The sequence below is a fragment of the Aythya ferina genome (assembly GCF_964211825.1).
Source record: "Aythya ferina genome assembly, chromosome: 1".
Lineage (NCBI taxonomy): Eukaryota > Metazoa > Chordata > Aves > Anseriformes > Anatidae > Aythya > Aythya ferina.
The window spans coordinates 197,193,701-197,216,353 of record NC_140296.1 but is presented as its reverse complement, the minus strand read 5'-3'; the positions used below and the strand labels follow the sequence as shown (position 1 = coordinate 197,216,353).

Below are 22,653 nucleotides of genomic sequence, written 5' to 3'. Positions count from 1 at the left end.
CGTTAAGTGCCAGAAGGGTGAAAGGGCCTGCAGGCACAAGCAGCTGAAGTTGTCCTTACGATGTGTGGTCACTAACGCACAAATAGTCCACAGGTATCAACTATGACGTGTGGAGAAGAGTCAGAGTACAGACTGTTCATATGTCCACTCCCTGATCCCAGTGCTCTAAACACGATCAAGAGATAGACAAATTTTCCATTCTCTTTAAGGAATTATTAACCTTTTAGTTGCAATCCAGACATATCCCTGTGCATAATTCCTACTGAAATGAGAATCTGAGGCACAAAAAAAGCAGAGCAGGAGGAGCAACCCTTATCCCAGAGTATATCCCATGTAACTGGAATTTGCATTGGAACATAACACACAAGGTGAAAAAGCAGCGAAGGGAAGTTTACAGCATGAATATCTATCTTCAAGGAGCTTCTAAACTGATATTTGTGCTGTTTAGTTAAACAAAATTTCTTAAAGGACAAGAGTAGTTCAGGAGGCATTTTGGAGAAAATCTTGCTTTTCTCAATTCTCCTATCACTGTCTGCTTTCTCCAGCTTTTCATCCAGAAACCAGACCTCATAATTTGCCCATATCCATGGCTATCACCTGTCTTTCCCCAGATGCCTTTCCACCATCTATCATATGAGTTGTTTTCTTTTATAGTCTAAATGTAACTTGCTAAAAATAAACAACATCTAATAGCCCAACCTAGAAGAAGACAAACAGAAACAAAAAAAAAAAAAAAAAAAAAAAAAGTAAGATGCAATGAAATTATATATTTTGGCAATATAGTAGGCATAAAAAGACAGCACCTCAGCTTGTTGCCAGTAAAATGCTATTTTTGCTGGGTAGAGGAGTAATGATTGCATTGGTAAACTCAGTTGTGTCTGTGAGGGGTTGCAAGAACTTTAATGTTCTAGGTGGTTAGCATGGTGAGTTGACAGGAAAAGCAAATGAATGAGCAGCCAGTACTATTATACTTAAATATCAAGGCCAAAAAATACATAACTCCTGTACTTGCAGTTGTTCAGCTGAACTGCATGGATATAGTGAAACATTGTAGTGTCTGGATTGGGACAGCTGGTTAGTCTGTCGAGTACCCTGATGCTAACACGAATCAAACTGGTTAGTCTGCCCAGGTGAATTAGCAGGGAAGCATGTGTGTGCTGGGAAACCCAGCACAAGTAGAAAATTCTGAGTGCTGGGAAACCCAGCACAAATCTGGAAGTGACAGCAAATAGCTGGACATTGTTACAGGAATAGGCTCAGACAACTGTTGGGAACAGGAGAGCCTTAGATAAAAATTAGATGTATTATTTCCTTTGTCTGTGGTTTGCTGTTGTCCCGTAAGAATTTTCACAGTTAGGATCAGAGCATGAAAAATGGGATGGTGCTTGTCAATACAGAGTAGTTATGAACAAAACTAAATATTATTTATGCATTTTTTTATGTTGTAAAGAAGAAATAGCAGAAAGCATTAGTTTAATTAATTATGGATAATATCTTTAGTATTAGTTTGTGAATTACAATAAATTCAAAGCAATGCATTAAACCCCTTGAAAAGTGAAACTTTGTTGTTGTTGTTTGTTTGTTTGTTTTTTTCACATGGCATATTTACCTTAAGACTTCATGTTGCTGTTTTCTATATTAGCATATTAGTTCCTTACATCTTAATTGTCTTACTCCACTTCTAGAAAAAAAAAAAAAAAAAAAAGTTTAAATATCTGACACAGACTTTTGATTATTCTTATCACTACGATTGATTTCTGTTGTCCAGATGACATCTTCTAATCAAGGGGAGCTGACTTAATAACATTGCTTAAGTTTCCATACTTTATTTTACTCTCTTTTTTATTTTTTTTTCAGTTTTCAAAATAAAAAGAGTTATCAAGCTACTGCTTTAAGATATCAAGGCTGTCACACTGAATGCTAGGTTTATTCTTTTGTTTATTTCCCAGGTGGATTTCAGAGTGGCAGGGATGAAAAGACACTTTTTTGAAATGGTGAGACCTTTGTCTCACCTCCATAATACAATGAAGGTTTTCCAAACTAGAAAAAACAACTTTGGAAGGGGTAGAAATAAAAGAAATAAAAACACTAACTCAACAGCTGACAGCAGGGTGAAGAAATTCTTCATGTCAAATTAAACTTCCTTTTTGATAGGTAATGGCATTAAAGAATTGTTAGTTATATTCTTATACTAGCTTGGAAAATATGATGTTATTTCTTTACAGACAGCAGCTGGGAAAACATGACAGTCCATTTCAAACACTTTTTTTTATCAAAGATTATTTTTACTGAAATGCAACTTTGCTAATTACAGTACCTTAATAGAGAACTGTAGCATTGTTAGAACAATTTAGTTCAAGATAAAATTATTTCCTCAGAAATTAGTGGGACTAGGTTTGATGATCATTCCATCAAAGGTTTTTTAGTCATGATCCATGTTTAAAATAGTGCATGCTGTAATGAGATTTCACAGCTGTGGATGCTTGCATAGATACTACCTAGAGTTACTGGGTACAGATTCATTTGGTTTGAATTCCATACAAGTCCATGTTCCTGTGGTCAAGATGTCTCTAAAAACCAGGAGGGAATATTACTCTCAATGACTTACTTGGTCATTAATATCTGTCTTTGGGACCTACCTACTACTGTGAGCAGCATCAAATAAATGCATTCAAAAGGAGGAACGTTAGTATTTTTATGCAGGACCAAAGTCTGAATTTTTTTCTATATGTTATTAATCCATACTGAAACATATTGATAGGGGTTTCCTTTTTGCTGTGCTTTCCCACCTCAGGTGCTCATTAGCAAGTGATTTGTACAGTATAACTCAGACCTCCTGTATAAAGAGTCTTTGTCTAACCTTTTGTACTCATGTAATACTCTTATGTATTATGTACTCTTACGTGTTATGTTCGGACATAGTGCTTATAGTATTTCCTTCCTTTCATCTTTATATAACTGGATTCAATATCCAAAAGAAGAGAAACTGTTTCTGTTAAAGTTCTATTCAACACTTTAACAGAGGTGAATCAAACACAGGTTTTGATCTTTGCTAGTGATCTTGTTCATTTTTAAGGTTTTGCATAAGGTTTTAATTAAAAATACTTAAGTAAGATAAAGGTTCATTGCATGACATTTGTCTGGTTATGCTGCAGTTCAGGACGTTAATCAGCATGTACAACATACTATAAATCAGAATAGGAGAGGCAACAAACATATCTTGCCCTGCATTATAAAGGCTAGAGTTAGCTGAGGAGTTAAGATTTCTATGCCTCAAAATTGCTATGTACCAACATCTTGTTTAGGCCTATAGATATATGCATTGACAATATCTAGAAGAAATAATGGACTCCATTAGCTTCAAGGGAGAGCTTTCTTTCCAACTTCCATTTGACTTCTATCTCTGTTGTTGATTCTACAGTATATGCGTAATCTTCCATAGTAAATTAACAACGAGGACATGACTATTATATCTATTTTGAGATACATGTTAAAGTCCCATGATAGCACCATTTGACAGTTTTTAGGGGTTAATCACTAAGTAAGATTACTTTTTTTATTCCTTCAGTTGAACGCTGGCAGATTTAAAAAATAATAATTAAAAAAAAAAGAAAGGAAAGGAAAGGAAAGGAAAGGAAAGGAAAGGAAAGGAAAGGAAAGGAAAGGAAAGGAAAGGAAAGGAAAGGAAAGGAAAGGAAAGGAAAGGAAAGGAAAGGAAAGGAAAGGAAAGGAAAGGAAAGGAAAGGAAAGGAAAGGAAAGGAAAGGAAAGGAAAGGAAAGGAAAGGAAAGGAAAGGAAAGGAAAGGAAAAATGAGAATACATTTTAAGTCAGAGAGTAAAAGCCCATGAATATCATAATCCCACAGGAAAATGCAGTGAAAAATGAGCTGTGAATTTTCTCCAAGCACCATCCCCAACCCACCTCTCTCTCCCACCCTCTTCTGATTTTAGGGGAAATGAATAAGAGATCTCAAGAGGGGAAGGAAAATTAATTGTTGGCAGTAATTATTCATCACCCTACAGAATTCACAGAGGAAATGTACTGCATGCAGATTTCTTAAAAAGTTGTTATTTTGAAAATTAATTATAATGAATACTGTTTCCTATTATAATGTAAATAAAAAACAAGATTTTCCTCACTTATATGTCTGATGGGCTATTCTCTCCTCAGAGAAGATACTATTCTCACTGGACAAGTTCCCAAATCAATAGCTTAGATGTGACCTACCTGAAACTAGAGAAGTTTAGATCCTGATATTAACTTTCTAATTAACTTTCACCTTTATAAAACTGGGTTAACACTTGAAATACCTACTAACTATTGAGGAGATTTATATCTAGAGTTTAACTGTGCTCTCCATGTCTACTTCATAGAATCATAGAATCATTGAATCATTCATGCTGGAAAAGACCTCTAAGATCATCTAGTCTATAACCCAGTAATGACAAATCCACCACTAAACCATGCTTCCTACAGGTTTGCACACCTGATTCTGAGGTATTGTGGTTTAACCCAGCAGGCAGCTAAGCATCGCAGAGGCATTTGCTCATTCCCCCCACCCTACAGTGGGATAGGTGAGACAATAGGAAAAAGTCATGGGTTGAGATAAAGAGAGTTTCATATAACAGAAAAGGAAGGGAAATAAATAATAATAACAATAACAATAAATTGAATCTACAAAACAAGTAATATACAAAACAAGTAATATATAGTGCAATTGCTCACCACCCAATGCCCAGTCACCAGGCAATTTCCCCAGTTCTATTGTTCAGCATGATACCATATGCTATGGATATCCCTTTGGTCAGTCTGGGTCAGCTGTCCTGGTTTTGTCCCTTCCCAGGTTTTTATGCATCCCCAGCCTCCTCGCTGGCAGGGCAGCAGGAGAAGCTGAAAAGTTCTTGCCTTTGTCTAAGCACTGCTCAGCAACAATTAAAACAGTGGGGTGACATCAACATTATTTTTCTACTCAATCCCAAACATGGAACTATACAAACCACCATGAATAAAATTAACTCTATCTCAGCTGAAACCAAGACAGATATATGGATCAGAATTGCTGCAGGATTTACTTTGTTCCTCTGGTGAAGAATATTGACTGGACTCACTAGATTATGGGCAGTGTTCTGCTTAAACATTTTTATACTAAAAAAAATAAATAAAAATCTATTAGCATAGGTATGGCTAGATTTTCACCACTTATTTTCATTTTTCCGGACACTATTTGTAAGACCTGCTTCTACTACAGGAAAGAGATGTTAGGAAACGATTTAATCCTAGCACAGCACAATGTTAGACTCATACTTCTCAGTCACAGGTGAAGCATAGAGATGATACATACAGAGGCTAGGAAGGGGGAATAGCATTACCCTAGAGCTGACATAAAATACTAATTAATGACAAGGTAAAATAAAAAGTTTGTGAAATGAAAACAAGCTATCCTCAATCCAGTCCCATCATACTAGCCTGGAAGTGTGATTTACACTTTTGCTAGAGAAAATAATAATAATAATAATAATAATAATAATAATAATAATAATAATAATAATAATAATAATAATAATAATAAATTCTTAATTGTGGGGAAGCTTGGGAGAAGGTGATGGTGCAATGCTGGAACTTCAACGAGGTTCTTTGCTAGCTTGCCCTCCAATGCTCTTCTTTCATCACTACAGAAAGGATGCAAGTACCAGATTCCTTTTGAAGCAATGAAAGGTTAAACTTTTAGATGAGGTATTTGGAGTTATATTTCAAGACTAAAATAGTATACAAAGCATTAGCAAAGGCAGAGATTTATTGTGTGAAAAGTACAATCTCTTGTATTAGTAAGTCTTCAGAAAACCTGAGCCATGTTTCTAACAAAAGTAAAAAAAAAAAAACAAGTGTCAGGGACGGCAATGGGAAGATTTCCTATTCTTGATGAACACATGGTGTATATGATTTGCCTGTGTTTGAGAGTTATCAGTTTGCATTTTCTGTGCCTTGGAAACAGATCACAGCTTGAAATGCCATTTTAGCCTAAGAAAGGAAAGCAGGCTTCTTCACAGCACCACATATACATGAATTGTGCTATTCTTTTTATTCATAGAATTAATTGCTTTTTAATTTCTCTTTTGCTTTGTTTCATGAAAAATGGTTGTACTGAGTGTAAAAAGCCTCGTTTTTCTACCTACTGCAGGCAGAAGAAGAAGTACGTAAAGTTCTCTCTCACATCTCTGAATCTGATCAGTTGACTCAGATACAGCTAGTACCAGCAGTTCCATTCCTTCTTTTTATTTATATTTTATTTTATTTTGTGAGCCATGACTGACCTAATATCATCACCTCTGTCTAGAAAGGGTTCATAACTACAAATTTTAAATGGAAAGAAAAATTTTCTCCAGTTCAGAATTAGGTATTCTGAGGGACAGACCTTCAGTATTACCTTTTTATTCAGCTTTCTTTGTGGCTAACTGTCTCCTCACTCACAGGAATATTTCTGTAAAACTCTAAACACCAAATTCATGTGGAATGTACATAACCCTTGAATGCTAAATATTCATGAAGGAAAGTACACTAAAGAAACTGTATTGGAACAATAAGTCTAAATCTCTTCTGAAATTTAGCTCTTTCATTCTCTTTAGTTTATTTCTTGCCCCCTGCAGTCAAGTTGTAAGTGTGCCAAGAGAGGAACACAAACCAACCTATACATCTTAACCAGGGTACATGGTGATGAGGGGACAGCCTCATGGGGATGAGGGGACAGCCTAAGAAAGGAATAAGCAGATTTTAAGGAATAATTAAATGAATCACAAATACTTTACAAGGCAGACTTTCCTTTTTTTTCTTCATCACTAAATCCCTTTTCTGTGATAATTATACAATCCTATGCAAAATCAAGACTTGGACGCAATAAAGAGAGAACAAAAAATCCAAAACAAATTAACACTGGACTTTGAGTTGGAAATGAGTAAAACCTTCAGAAATCCATGGCCTGATCTAAAGTCCAAGTAATTTTGGACAGAGCCATTTCCAGAAGGAAATGTTTTAATCTCTAATTTATCATGTGATGTTTAATTGTTAATATGAAATATAAGTAGTAGCACTAAAGAGCACACCTTGACTTAGTTGAACTGTACCAAAATTTTTCTGTTTCATTTCTTTCTTTTTCTTTGCCTATTTACCATTATTTTGTGAATAGTTTAGACATTTGCTATGTTGAGACCTCCAGTGCACTACAGCTAACAATATTTGCTGCGTAAGCAGAACAGTTACTCATATTTAAAGAAAAACATATGATTTCTGCTGTTTCTATCAAATAAGTGTGTTTTATAGATCTGCTACTTTGACTTAAATATTCAACTATGAGTTGTGCTCTTTCCTTTCCTCAACATAAAATAACCAGACAACAAGTTGCAATGATTTAAAGAGCTTTTTGCACTAGCTATTCTATAAAATTTTAATGAGTACACACACAGTGATAGACATTAATGTATTCCATAGAAGGCAGACAAATCTGCAGATATTTTACAGGACTCCTAGCAGTAAATACAGAGTTTATTAAAAACAATATTTTACTAGGGCCTGTGAAACTAAACAGCTCCTACACCTTGCAAATATGTTGTTGGCTAACAGTTTTTAGAAGTTAATTTTAAAAAGGAACATAGGGAAGATCACAATTTAAATTCCATTAAAAGTCTTTCATTTATTAGCATTTACAAATGAAGAAAAAGCATAGCTGAAAGAGTTGTGTACAACATTGATGTACACTACGGACCTCAGGAAATATGTACATGTATAAAAAGCTTTATCTGATTGGGAGCCACATGGCCAGACAAGAGAAGAAGTTTGCAGAATGGAGATGAAAGCCATTCACCCTTGCATGATGGGAATGGCATTAGCACATATACAAGACTGGCTTTTGACATGAACTTAAAAGACTCCCCTGTGAACTTACACAGCAGATCTGCACCAATTCAGCCCCACCACTGAATCTGCATGTAAGCTACTTCAAAGTTACAGATTTGCCAACACAGTTACATCTGTTACATCTACAACACAGTTACAATTTCTACTGTGAGGGTGGTCACACGCTGGAGCAGGCTTCCTAGCAAGGTGGTTGCTGTCCCATGCTTGTCAGTGTTCAAGAGGCATTTGGATAATGCCCTTACTAACAGGCTTTCACTTTTGGGTAGCCCTGAAGTGGCTGGACAGTTGGATGAGATGATCTTTATAGGTCCCTTCCAACAGTGCTATTCTGTTTTTAAAAAATGCAGAAGTTAGAAGTTACGGTAAAACATATACATATATATAAAAATAGTAATAAGAAAATCTGAATCTGAGAAAATATTTGTTTCTAAATCTTTTTAATTTCTTAATCAGTAGATAATTATGCATCTTTAAAATAAACCTGTTTTGTTTGGTAAGATGCACAAAAAAATTGGAATACAACTTGTTCTTTGCTCAGAAATGTTAATTTCTTAATTCTTATCATGAACAACATTGGCAAAGGACCAGGAGGTATTAATTCTAATTTTGAAAGAAAATGACATAAAATTGTTTGATCCTTAATGTACACTGCAGTAGAAAGAACACATCTGGATAGAGTATTCTTGGTTAAAGCAAAATTGAAAACTCATTGTGGAGGCATAATTTAAATTAGACAAAAATACAAAGAAAAATGAATGAATTAGATTATTCAGGGCAAAGAACTCAGGTCCCAATTCTCTAGTCATCAGCTGTGCTCTGATCGGGACAAAAAAGAAAAAAAAGCTGATTTATTTCATCTTTGCTACTTCATATTGTCATGTTTAGCAGGAAACCAGTGCAGTCACTAAAACAAGGTAGGTCAATCGTGACAAATTGCATTTAAATAAGCTCAAAGAGTGTTCTATTGACCAGCAATCACTAGAAAGTCAACACCTTGTGTCACACCTCCTTTTGCCCAGATACAACTCAGGTGCTAGAATTTAATCTGGATTTGGTATTGTTATAGTATTATTTTGACCATAACGTCTGGATTTTGGGATACGTTGTTCACGGTCCTTCATTAGTACTTGTCTGAAATAGAATCATTTGAATTTTTCCACTAAGCCTCTTTCTAAAACTTCTTCTTGGGGATGCTGTTTTGCCTTTATTAATACCAAAATCATAGAATGATTTGTGTTGTAAGGGACCTTAAAGATCACCCAGTTCCAACCTCCCTGCCATGGGCAGGGACACCTCCCACTAGACCAGGCTGCCCAAAGCCCCATCCAGCCTGGCCTTGAACATCTCCAGGGATGGGGCATCCACAGCTTCTCTGGGCAACCTGTGTCAGTGCCTCACCAGACTCAGAACAAAGAATTTATTTCTTATATCTAATCCAAATCTACTCTTTTTTAGTTTAAAGCCATTCCACTATTTCCTATATCCTATATATCACTACATGCCCTAACAAAGAGTCCCTCACCATTTCTCCTGTATACCCCCTTTTGATACTGTAAAGTCACTATAAGGTCTCCCCAGCCTTCTAATCAAGTCAAAAGCCTTCAAATCAAGTCAGACCAATTCCAGCTTTCCAAAGATATTCATGTAGGTAAACAAAGGCATTTGCATGCACACTGCAAATATGAAGATGAGTATAATTCTGTGTGAGGAGTTTTCCTTTTTACTGTATGTATGATATGAAGACAGAGATAGACAATAACTGGTCTCATTCATGTTAGTTCAAACAGACAAGAAATAAAAATATTTAAGTTCGTGATCCTATGCAAAATTTTCTCTTCTGACCCAAAACCCTCACAATCAGAAAGAATCTTTTCAATGATTTTGAGGGAATATAGAGTAGATACTTATCAGTTATTTTTTAGTTTTCTTACATCTCTTTTCTAGTAGAAAGAGATGAGCTATGACACTTACTGCCTGAGCTGTGATGAAATATCTAGAAGAAGGGGATATTTGTCATGCTTCCAAAATGGCTTCTTACAGTAATGTAAACGACATTCTTCTTTGGTTATTGATCTGCTTTAAATTAACATTTTTTGTAATGTACTCATGGTGGGAAATGTAAAATCTAATTACCCTGGCTTTGGCAAAGTATTTCTGGTGCAGAGGCAGCTTCAGTCCTAAATTCTGTAATATTCTGGGCCAAGTCACAAGTGGTTTACCCATAATATATTTTTGGCATTGTTTGTTTCTTCTGAAAGTGTCTCAGTTTCAGAAAACTGGACTATCTTGAAAGTGATGTCAGAAAATATGATGTCAGTCCATTGGGGATCCTTGATTAACCCACAGCTATGCCTCAGCTCTCATCGCACCTATATCACAGAATTTTAATTTTGTATGATAATTATTCATATGTATGCACATCACATATGCATATATAGAAATATGTAGAGAAATATATCATAACTGCACCCAAAGAATTTTGGAGCATTTTTCTTTTTATAAACTTCTGAATAGGTATCAAGAATAACCACACACAGTCTCTGTGCTGGGATGACTTTAAATCATCTTCCGTTTCCTGAATTATCCAGTGTACTGACTGCACTCCTTCTGCTATAAAGAGAAAAACAAAACAAAACAAAATAAAGAAACTAATGAAAAAACACAGATAGTTGTATTCACTAAACAACAAAACACTTCTTTGTGAAAATACATGGACAAAACAAATAATGACTTCTACACTTCTGGGGATTTTCTATATGCAGACAGTACATCTGAAGTGGCTACAGCCTGATCAATGTTTATAGATACTCCTTTGATAAATTAGTTCTTTTTTTTTTATTATTATTCCCTTAAGTATACATTCCAAGAACTACATGGAATTCTTCCACACTAGCAGCTCATTAATGCAAAGCAACAAGACATTGTTTTTTAATTCACACTGCCTAAAACACCAAAATGCTTCACAAATGGACAGCATAGTACTCCTTGCAGGGCAAAGTCATTTAGTTCCACTGAGCTCCTGATATATTGGTAATGTCAGGCTGTCATGTCATAGAACCTTCTCTTGTGTGGAATGGCTTCCAGCAAGCATTTCTATTGCTCTTGGTCAAAGCCTGTGCAGCAATCTGCCATGAATAGCTTCATGTATCCTGCACATTTGTTTCCTGAATTATAGGCTACGCACTGGCCAGCTTCAGATTTCATTTTTCTAAATTTTGTTGATCAAGGTGGAATTGCCATAACTGTGGGCATTGTTATATAGCCCCTATAAATATGTTGAAGACTTATGATTCAAAATTATTATATTTATTGACATATTTTTATTCACGACATTTACAATATAGTGCTTACACCCCTCTGATCTTCCATAACAATTTCAATATGCAAAACATTGCAACACCAGTTTATTTCTGAGTACATTGCCTTGGGTGTCTCATTTGAAAATCAGCATCCGAAATATTGAGAATGTGCAGAGAGATGCTCTGGAAGAGTGCTCATTAGAGCACATCTGCTTTCCTTCTGAGGAGGGCAGTGGTCTCCTGCCAGTTGCTTCGTATTTGTTGACAGAAGAGTGTTCTGTTTCTCAGCACTTCAGGAATACAAAACAAACAGTTCAACACATTGATGTCAGTAAGATTCTTTCAACTCTGGAAGCACAAGGAAAAGATTTTTTTTTTTGGGGGGGGAGGGGGGGTGAAATAAGGAGTCAGTAGTAAAATTGGTCTCTCCAGTTTATGACTTTTTGCAAGAAAGAGCAATTGTGTTATGAAAATGAGGTTAGTTCTGCATGCTTTTTGTGACACTGTTCCATTACTCTTCATAACCTAGGTCCCTCTTTCTATAACAATATTTAATGAGGGTTGCTGTATGAAGTTCTTGAACACAGTATGAGAGGAACACAGTGGAAAACTGCATAAATACTACTTTTTACAAGACTCTTCAATGGGTTCCTTGTCAGTTCTCATCAACACCCACTTAAAGATTAAATAACATCAACAAAGTCTTGTTTTCATTAATCAACATGCATGATTCATCGTGAAAGAATAATATGAAACAATATGTTCCAGTAATAACAGTGTAATGCAAGACCAAACTTTTATAATCCACAAACACTCTTTTTCCTTACGGATTATAAAACAAAACACATACTTGCAAGCAAGCAACCAAGGAAACAATGAAAACACATAGTACTGGCAATAAATGCAATTTCCAGTACATACTTTTACAATATATTGAAATTGTAATGACATTGGATGCAGGCTTCTTGCATGGAAAAAAAAATCATACTAGAAGGACGAAGCTCAATGAAATCTACATAGAACTCAACCTATTTTTAGGAATCTAAACTTAGACAAACAGGACCTCATACTTTCATAGGCACCTACTTCTCTTTATTGATGCTAAAAGAAAATTTAGGATGTTATTTGTATCCAAAATAAAACATACGCACTAATCAAATGTGTAGGATAATGTCACTGTATTATGTAGTTTCATGCTTCATGAAGTACTAACTTCTAGATTCTGTTATTGCTGGCTTATGCCTCAGTTTTCCTATGTTCTAATTTTGATGCTTAAGAAACTGTTTACATAAAGGATCATGGAGAAAGAGTGTGGATTTTACAGAGAAAAAAAAAAATGTTGCTAAGATGATTCTGGTGTCATTAGCACTGCAGATAGATTTTCTTTTATTCAAGTAAATGCTAGGAAAAATCTAGTCTCAATTAGATAATGAGACCAAGCTTGAAGGAAATGGGAAAATCAATTCCTCTAGATTAAATCACATTACCCTATATACTTCTGTTACTGTATACATATACAGTGTAAAATTATAAAGAAAAAATCAGAAAAAATAGGAAACAACATGTCTGTATATTCCTGTAATAGATGCAATAAAACACATTTACAGTAACTTGTCAATTCTAAGCCATACTGTTGTAAACTGAAAAGCTCTGATGAACTCACTGTCATAAATGCCCATTTACCTTCACCAGAGGTCTTGAGTGTGGTGCTTACATTGTAAATATCGTGCCTATTTTCACTCTAGCTGCAGGGAAGATTGCATACTCTGATGCTTCTATGAGTATTACTACTTTCTTTACAACCCAGAAATTTCAGATGAGAGGAATCCTAGATTTCCTGAAACAATATGTATTTTGAAAAGATACTCTTTTTGCCTAACCTTATATGTGAAATTTCAGAATTAATTTTTTTATTTTTTTTTTCAGTTTCCATAGGTGCCACGTTCTCACAGTACAGACAATAACCATGTCTGATGTACTGCTAGCTGAAACAGTTGGGCTTCAGGAACACGGCTCAGCATCATTATCCCACATATTCACATTACTGTCCTTCATCCTGTCTTATTTTTTCACATAAAGGATCCATGTTGTGCAAATGTAAGGATTAACTTAGAAACAAACAGTGAAATAGATTTATTTTTTTTTCTGAATGTTCTGAATAAGTAAGTCTGGATTTAAACTCAGTCAAATACAACAGAATAGCTGAGGCTCAACTCTCTTTAACTTTCTAAAACTGGAAAACATGCACCAAATAGCCAGGAGCCAAAACAGCATCACTATCTCCATCCCTTAACTCTAAAGCACTCTCTCCTCAGTGCCACTGATCCTTCCCTCTGGTATCTGGAAGTTGTGCTGGCTGTTTTTGCAGTGTATGGCTCAGGCCATAGAAAAGAAAGCTAAAAGCTGTCTTATTTATATAGGTCAGCTCTATGGGTACAGACTCTTCAGATTATATCATATGAATAAACACAATCAAAACAGTGGGATCTCTGAGATATATTTCAGGAAAGGCCTTGTATTGCTCTGCACATAGTGAGAAATGATGTCATTCGGCAGGGTGGCCATCATAGTTTGTATATGGGCAGAGATTAAAAATTTTAAGTTTGTCCAACTTCTCTGCTTATTCATGTGCAAATTCAGTGTGCTGCTGGAGATGAATAACCTCTAAAGTAGTAATCTGCAGGTCTAGAATCCTGGGCACTGGAATATTTTTTAGCATTTTAACCTTCATCTGATATATCATATGTCAGTTACTGTCAAAAACCAACATTATTTCCATAGCTCCATGGCACTTCACAGACAAACAAAAAAAGACAGGTTCCTACCCTAAGGATCTTCCTTCTAAATTTAGCACAATAAGCAACAGATGTCAATAAGGAAAAGACAGAGTGACATATGATTAGTTAGAGGTTGGAATACTGGAATGAGTACAACAGTGGCTGTAATAGTCTGGGTATTTACTGACCATTAAATTCTCATGATTAGGCATTAAAAGCATAATTTTTGGTGACTTCTTGCAGATGTATAATGGTTATGATAATATAAATACAGAAAAAAATTGCCACGAGCAAGTAGTTTGGATTTACATGACACTACATTTTCCATAGTAAATTGTCCAGAGTAAATCTTAACCTCTGCAAAGAGATTTAGTATTCATTGTAAGTAACCCACCAAATTTTCTACAGGTTAAAAACCTGCACATGGACAACTAATGCTGAGTAGTTAAAAGCCTTAATATTCTCACAATATCTTCCTCATTACAGTTTGAATATCTGTGCTCTAAATAAGCAATTCCAGGCATTTTAATTTGTGAAGTTTAATAAATCTAACGTTTCTGTCCTAATAGTTTTCATTCTAATTCTAGAGCACATTAATTTTAGCCTTATTCACACTTCTTTTCATGCTTGCCCTCTACATTTATTTTTGTTATTTTTTATTGGCAGAGATCCTAAGAAAGTGTCAATTCAAAAACTTTGTTCTGAAAAAAAAAAAAAAAAGACATGAAAAACAGAAGGATTTTGGTTGGTTGGTTATTCTTAAATTTATGTTTGCAGCTCTTTTCAAGAGGAACATTCAGGCAATTTGGTGAAAGGAAAACATTATGTTTTTCATTACAATAAATATTAATCACAGAATCACAGAACTGTAGGGGTTGGAAGGGACCTCCAAAGATCATCGGGTCCAAACCCCTGCCAAAGCAGGTTCCTCAGAGCAGGCTGCCCAGGTAGGCGTCCAGACAGGCCTTGAGTATCTCCAGAGAAGGAGACTCCACAGCCTCCCTAGGCAGTGTGTTCCAATGCTCCGTCACCCTCAAGTAATGAGAAAACTTGTCATAAACAGTAGTCAAAAACAACAGGCAGGAGCAAGTATTTTTTCTTTTTTGCTGTTGGTGGTGGTGGTTGGTTGTTTTGTTTGTTTGTTTGTTTTTATGAAAGAGATGGGCTCAGAATTTCTATTGAGGAATTTCATCCTCTTTGCTGAAGAATAATTCAACAGATTGGGTGATGTTTTTGCCGTTACAGTCATTCATGGCTGTAGTGTCATTTTTTCTTCTCAATTTTTTGATATTAGAGTTTTGAAACACTGATTTTGTGTTATTAGAATTATTTAGTGGTGTGACCTGTTTGCACAAACTCTGTGGAAGCTCTCCCTCAGTCAAAATAGAAGACCAGGGAACACTGCATAATGGGACTAATTTCATTTCAGAGTTCATGTTGACGTTTTGTCTACTCTAGAAAAAAAAAAAAAGTCTAGAAAACTTGCAGATGAGTTTTAATGAAGATTGCTACAGCTGCAACACAAATTTTTAAATCCTAGGCTATTAGAATCCAGGGAAAACTTTACTTCAAGATTCTCTCAAAAGACTGATTACTTAATTCAGGAAGTTTCAAAACCATCTAAGTACAGTCTTAATGCTTGGAAATGCTCACAACAAAAAAACAGCAGTTCCTATCTTCTATCAATAACTTAGCCACTAAAATCAGAATAATACAAATACAAAGGCACAGTAAATTCTGTGTCAAACTTGAAATTTAACATTTGCTTCTCAAATCTACATCTTCTCTAAAGAAATCAAGGAGCAAACATTTCAGCAAACATCTTCCTTCAAAGCACTATAACATGCAAGTTCTCCCATTAACAAGAGACCAGTTTAAATCTACCCCTTATTGATAAATGACTAAAAGCCTGATTCAAAGCCCATGAAAATAAATGGCAGTTTTTCTGTTGACTTCAAAGGGTTTTAACTTAGGACTAAAGATCAAAAGCTTCAGACATCTGTTGGTGTCTGTTCAGAGGCCAAGATGAAATTAATTATTGTTGTTGGCCTGTGTCTTGATGCTGGATTTGGTGCAGGCAGAAATATGACGCAAAGACCTCCCAGTGCCAGTAGAGAGGAGAATATACAGGGAGAAGAACCACAGTTTACACAGCTCAAGAAGGGAAAGCTCCAAATTTCCATCTTCCCCTTACAACCTAGTGTCCTAGAATGTGAGGGTGGTGATTTAACTCAAATACCATAACACACTACTTTGTGTAGTTGTAGGATCACAGAACAGTTCGTGTTGGAAGGGACCTTTAAAAATTTACCCTGCACAAGCTAGCAGGTTCCCCCAGGCTACTGACATTATCAGAGAGGAACCAACAATTTACCCTTCTTTCGTATTTCAAATACACACATGAATTATTACATGCCTAAGCTAGTATGTAATTCATATCAGATAGTTATTTCTTGGTGAGTCTAACTATGTTCAGGTAATGTTTTCAGGTAATGTTTTCACAATTCCCCTCTTGCAGGTAACTTTTTGAGACATGGATTCATTTATTGAAAGCATCCTTAATTTTGGAAGACTTTTTTGTTTTTGTTTTTTTTGTTTGTTTTTTTTCCTGCAGGCTACCAGCTTAATCTTAGCAACTTCTCCATTTTGTACCTTAGTTACTCTTCTAGTTAGAATAAACTAATTATATAAGAATAATTGAGAATTTAAGACACAGAAGTGCTAGGACCCTGCCAAGTAGGTAGATGTATCTACAGTGACCCACTGTATAAATCCTTAGAGGAAGATGTGAAGGAAGGATCCACTTCAGAATGCAAAGTAGCAGTGTAGAGGTGCAAATAGTAAAGCTGTACCAATGCAGAAACGGATACAAAAACAACCATTAACATCTCATCATCCGTATATTATCTAGACAGTAAAATTTATTTCATAATAGCAGATTCTGTAAAATAAAATTTATCATTCAAATATTTTATATGCATGAACCTAGCTACTAGGTATGTAGAATTGGGAGAATATTTAATAGTTCCTAAAATATTTGCAGCAGTAAAGATTTCAATTTCTACAAGGGTGTGGGATTGCAACAGTGGGAAATCAACCAGTTAGTGAATACCAAGCAACATGAGAAGCGTTTCCAATAATAAACACAATTAGCAATGTAGATGAGAAATCTATCTGATTTATGGGCTGCATATGCAATTATAACACATTCATAAAATGTTACCCACAGAGCAATCCAATACATTTGTTTATCCGTGCTCCCAGATTAAGAAAGTAATGTTGTCAACCAACCAATTGTGGGCATTACAGATTCAAGATTAATTACCATCTGCATGGGACAGATGTTAAATCTTCAATTTCACAGCAAGGCATCTATAGCTTATTTCCCATGGAGTGCTTCTTTCTCTGATCAATAAATGTATCAGCCGAGCTGTTCATCTTGCCACAGAGGTCAGAGGAATGACAGAGTTACATCTGTTTTTGTGTCAAATAAGAACTGAGGAAATGAATCCTATCCAAGCAGATAAACAGCCCTGCTACAATTGTCCTTCAGTCTTCTACACAGCTACTGATGATGATTAAGTTTTAAGCATTTGAGAATCTGATAGAGTTAGCACATCGAAAAAAAAAAAAAAAAAAACATGGGGGAAAAAGAAAAAGCAATCACTGTTTTGCAGATTCTCAAACTAGAATTTGTGTCCAATTTTTACGTGGGCTGAGACTGATTCCCCACTGCACCTTCAGCAGGTTCAATGGTGCTTGTACATATCGCAGTAAATTTTGGTTAACCACATGCCCTCAAAAGCTGTATTCTTCTTTCTTATTGTTATTTCACTGTAAGTAAGAAAGTCAATGGTCTGATTAGTTGTCATGTTAGTAACCAGAGAGTGTTGTATTTGACAAAACCAAGCAAACAAACAAATAACATGTTAAAAGTACCTTCATTTCACAAAAGAAAGTAGAGTAAAATATTCAGTTTAGGACTAAATCCAGGATATTGCAAGACAGCAATACTGTTTTGCCTAAACATACAGGTCTCTGATTTTTGATACTTCCCTACTTTGCTTGAAGGTCTATGCAACCTCAGAAACCTCAGTTCATGTAATCTCAGTCACCCATGACTGTTCTGAATTGCTTGCTCTGTGAAGATGCAGAGCATCTAATGCAATCCTGCTTAGATAGACTGCCGTTTCTGTTCTGCTTAGGTTCTCTGGAGATGTCCAAAGAAACAGAAAGAGTCAAGGCTACAATTACCTTCATGTTATGAAGCGGCAGCTTTGCTTACCTCTCACATATTTGCCGGGTTTGATTCCTGATTGAGGAAATGACCTTTTATATCCCCATCCTACAGGAGTGCACTAAGCACCATGGAGAAACCTGAGTAAAAATACCTTCCTGCCTCGAGGTGAAGGTCAGTCACTGTGCAGTCAGGAGAGCAAAAATCAGGGAGAGAGCAAGAGGCCTGATACAACCATGAAGAAGAGACATCTGGTCCCTGCCCTGGGGGGTCATTTTAACAAATCTAGCAATGATGTAGTACAACACACATATTGCAGGAAGTTGGGCTTGAAACTTTACACTTCACACAATACACACTGGGGGAGTGCTTTCACCAGGATAATCCATGGGTAGATTCTTCTTTTATACTCTGAGCTCAGCCCCTGTGGATGTGTAGAACAGTTTCACTCCCCAGGTGAGTGATTTGGCTTCTGGGCAGTTATGTAAAGACAAAACAAGACTGGCATGCACCATACCATTAAACGTACTCTTTGTAACTGTGATCTATGTTTTCTCCCAACGGGATGGAGATGACAGACATTTCTGCATGGTTTCCTAAACTGCCAGAAACCAATTAAATTGGATCTCCTTGTGAAAAGGGAGAGAGGTAGTAAATTAAGAGGACTGGATATCATGCAGAGACAGCTGAGTAAGGCATTCAAACGTTCGTATTTCATTAGGCTGAGTGAGTATTCCTCCCTGAGTCTGTATCTCACATTTCTATGAGGCATCACCTACGTTAGGCCTTAGAAAACTGAAAAATAACAATAATAAAAAGTCATCTTCTACCTGAGAATCTAGATTCAATTAAAATAATATGTATGACATATAGCATTTGATTAAACAAAGATTGCAAACAAATGCTATGTCACTCTGCATAAATGCAGAATTAAGGTTGCACAACTAAATTTTATTAAGAATGTTGATCCTTCATCATTTTATCTACATAGAATACTGGCATACCTGCTAGACTAGAAAATATTTTCCTTTTTTTATAAGCGGAGAACTAAAGATGACTGTAGATTCAGTAATTTGCCTAAGATTTCATTTCCTTACATATGTGCTAACTCTCCTAAGTTAACCACAAGTGAATTAACTTCCAGATTCCTTTTTATTTTTAAAAGATGTTTCAGATATACTACAATGATGATTGTCATCAAAGGTTTATTCTGTACTGAAAGCAGACGTGCTGCTCTCTCTTGAGATGTTGTTTCATGGACATTGTGTCCAGGACTTTATGAGAATCTGGTTTATGATGGACAACTTTATCTAATTTCATTGACACTGCTCTCTATAAAGCTAGGTACATGGCTGTGCTGCTAGAGATTCATGTAAGAGGAACTCATTGACTTTGAACCCTTGTTCTTTCAGTTATATCAATTTCGGTACAAAAAGGATAAACAACTCTCTGAATCACTTTCTACAATATGTAGAAACCTTTGTAGAAAAATTTGATTTATGTTCTCAGCCATGAACTATGGGAAAGGCAGCATTGTCCACATAAATACAGTTTCCACTAAAAACAAGTTATTCTAGTTGTTATTGTCACAGCGACATTTAAGACAAAAGTTAATGCTGCCATAAAAGATCTGGGGAGAGATAGTAAGAATTTCTGTTGTTTCTTGACGTTAAAAGTTAAGTGTAAGAAAGAAGCAGGCAGTGGAACTCATCTAAGATAGGCCTGAGCAAGACCAAGGACTGACCGAGACAAGACGACCAGCTGACAGACGTACAGAACTCCTGCATGAAGCCAGGAGCTGTGATAATGGGAATTCATATGCCGAACGAAGAGCAGTTTGGAGCTGCGCATGGGAAACAGAGGTTTCCTTGAGGGGTTTTGTTTTTCCAGAGAACACCATATAATTTCCTTGGCACCAGTCTCCAGATGGTGTTTGCACTCATCATTTGTAATTGTGAGCAGAAAATGGTTTTAGCAGCCTGATATGCAAGGTACCTTTCTACCTCATGGAATTGGCAATGTTGATTATTTTTTTCTAAGCTTTTAAGTCTAGAATTTGTATTGTGAGCATCTGCACTTCTCCAGTTTAAGATGTACCATTTGGCAGAAAAGAATTAAGAATGCAGTGAGAAAAGAGAGACACAGAAGAGGAACAGGATTCTGCAGATAAATTATACTGACTTATGAGAAAAGTGGTTTGGTGTTTTAAAAACACTGAGTAAAAGAGAAAGGAAGACAGAGCATGGAATGTACTATGGCAACACCCATCTGACCTTTGAAAGAAAATAAGAGAAAAAGTAATCAGGGAGAGGAAAAACTAGTAGATAGGTAATGACAAGTAACTAGGATAATTGACAATAATTTATTTCAGTATGCACTTTAGCTCTAAACCGCTGGAGGGAAGGGATGCCATTCAGAGGGAACAGGACAAGCCTGTGAGGTGGGCCTGTGCAAACCTCATAAGGTTCAACAAGGCCAAGTGCAAGGTCCTGCACCTCGGACAGAGCATCCCCAGGCACAAATCCTGTCTGGGTGGAGAATGGATTGAGAGCAGCCCTGAGGAGGACCTGGGGGTGTTGATTGATGAGAAGCTCAACATGAGCCGGCAATGTGTGCTTGAAGCCCAGAAAGCCGACCGCATCCTGGGCTTCATCAAAAGCAGTGTGGCCAGCAGGGTGAGGGAAGGGATTGTCTGCCTCTGCTCTGCTTTCATAAGACCCTAGGTGGAGCCCTGTGTTCAGCTCTGGGGCCCCAGCACAAGAAGGACATGGACATATTGGAATGAGTTCAGAGGAGCGCCACAAAGATGATATCAACGAGCTGCAGCACCTCTCCTATGAGGAAAGGCCAAGAGAGTTGGGGTTGTTCAGCTGTAGAAGAGAAGGCTCCAGTGAGATCTTAATGCAGTCTTCCAATACCTAAAGGAGGACTACACAAAAGCTGGGGAGGGAGTGTAGTGATAGGACAGTATCAGGGTGTGTAGTGATAGGATAATTGGATGGCTTTAAACTAAAAAAGGGTAGATTTATATTAGACATTAGGAAGAAGTTCTTTACTCTGAGGCTGGTGAGGCACTGGCACAGGCTTCTCAGAGAAGCCGTGGATGTCCTATTCCTTGGCAGTGCCTAAGGTCAGGCTGGATGGGGCTTTGGGAAATGTGATCTGGTGGGAGGTGTCCGTGCCCATGGCAGGGAGCTTGTAACTAGATGGTCTTTAAGGTCCCTTCCAACCCAAACCATATAATTCTCTGATATGTTTCTGTGTATTCAGAGCATGGTCTTGCTGATTTTGATTTTCTAAATTTCTCTTTGATGTTGTGATAAAACTTATCAGGCATGAAGCTCTTATATTGATTTATTAAAACTAAGCTCTTAAAGGACACTTCACACAGTGAAGCCAACCAAATCTAAAAGACCTGTCTCACTGGAAATTCAGTTGTTTTGACGTCTGCATTCTTGAGTGAAATACACTGAAATAGCATGTGAGAAATAACCATGGTGCACAATATTGGCACAGCCAGAGCTATGGACCAGAGGAATGTGGTCCAGCCCACAGCATATACTGGAAAACAAGAAGGAGGACTAAGAACCACCGTTGCTGTTTTCTGTTTAATATTTTCAAATATTTTCTTAAAGAGTAATAATAATAAACAGTGTGGTTTACTCTAAATCTTGGTTTTATAGAAGCACAAGTGAGATGATTCTCTCTTTGTATGATTCTTCTTTTGTGATATCTGTTCTTCAAGTCTATTTTTTCTCTATTTCTGAAAGATTGCAGTGAATCATCAGTCTTAATCAGGGAATAAATAGGCTTACCCTCTGTAGAGGATGATCAAGCTCCAGAACATTTAAATAAAGTGGACAGACAGGAAGTACCTACAAAATGCTGAGAGAGCTGGCTGATGTTATTGAGAGGCTACTCTTTACAATCACTGAAAGGTTATGGCAATCAGGGAAGGTTTCTGAGGACTGTGAAATAGCAAATGTCACTGTCATCTTCAACACAGGCAAGGAGGATCCAGGAAACAACAGATCGGTCAACCACATCTTGTTTCCAGAAAGGTGATGCTACCAGTTCTCCTGGAAACCATTTCCGAACATATGAAGGACAAGAGGGAGTTGTCAGCATGAATTCAGAAAGAGAAAATCATGCCTGGCCAACCTAATAGCCTTCTTCAAGGAAATAACTAGGGCACTGAAAGAGGGGAGGATACGGGATGATTCTGTCTTGATTTTAGTATGGCTTTCAACACTATCTCCCATAACATCCTCAGACAAAATGATTAAGTATGGACTAGACAAGTGGACAGTGACATAGACTGAAAGATGGATGAACTGCTGGTCACAGAGGATAGTAATCAGCAACCTGAAGTCCAGGCAGAGGCCAGTCACTGGAGAAGCACCCCAGAAATTGACCTCAGGCTATTCAATA

At 36.6% G+C, this 22,653-nt stretch overlaps 1 long non-coding RNA gene across 2 annotated transcripts in view; it reads right to left on the bottom strand.

Annotated features, from left to right (window-relative positions):
- The window catches only part of LOC311444184, a 114,853-nt gene that overhangs the window by 9,975 nt on the left and 82,225 nt on the right, over positions 1-22,653 (bottom strand). For both annotated transcript variants that reach the window (XR_014697694.1, XR_014697695.1), the window contains exon 3: positions 1,610-1,681. This is a non-coding gene — a long non-coding RNA (uncharacterized lncRNA). The remainder of the gene's footprint in view (positions 1-1,609; positions 1,682-22,653) is intronic.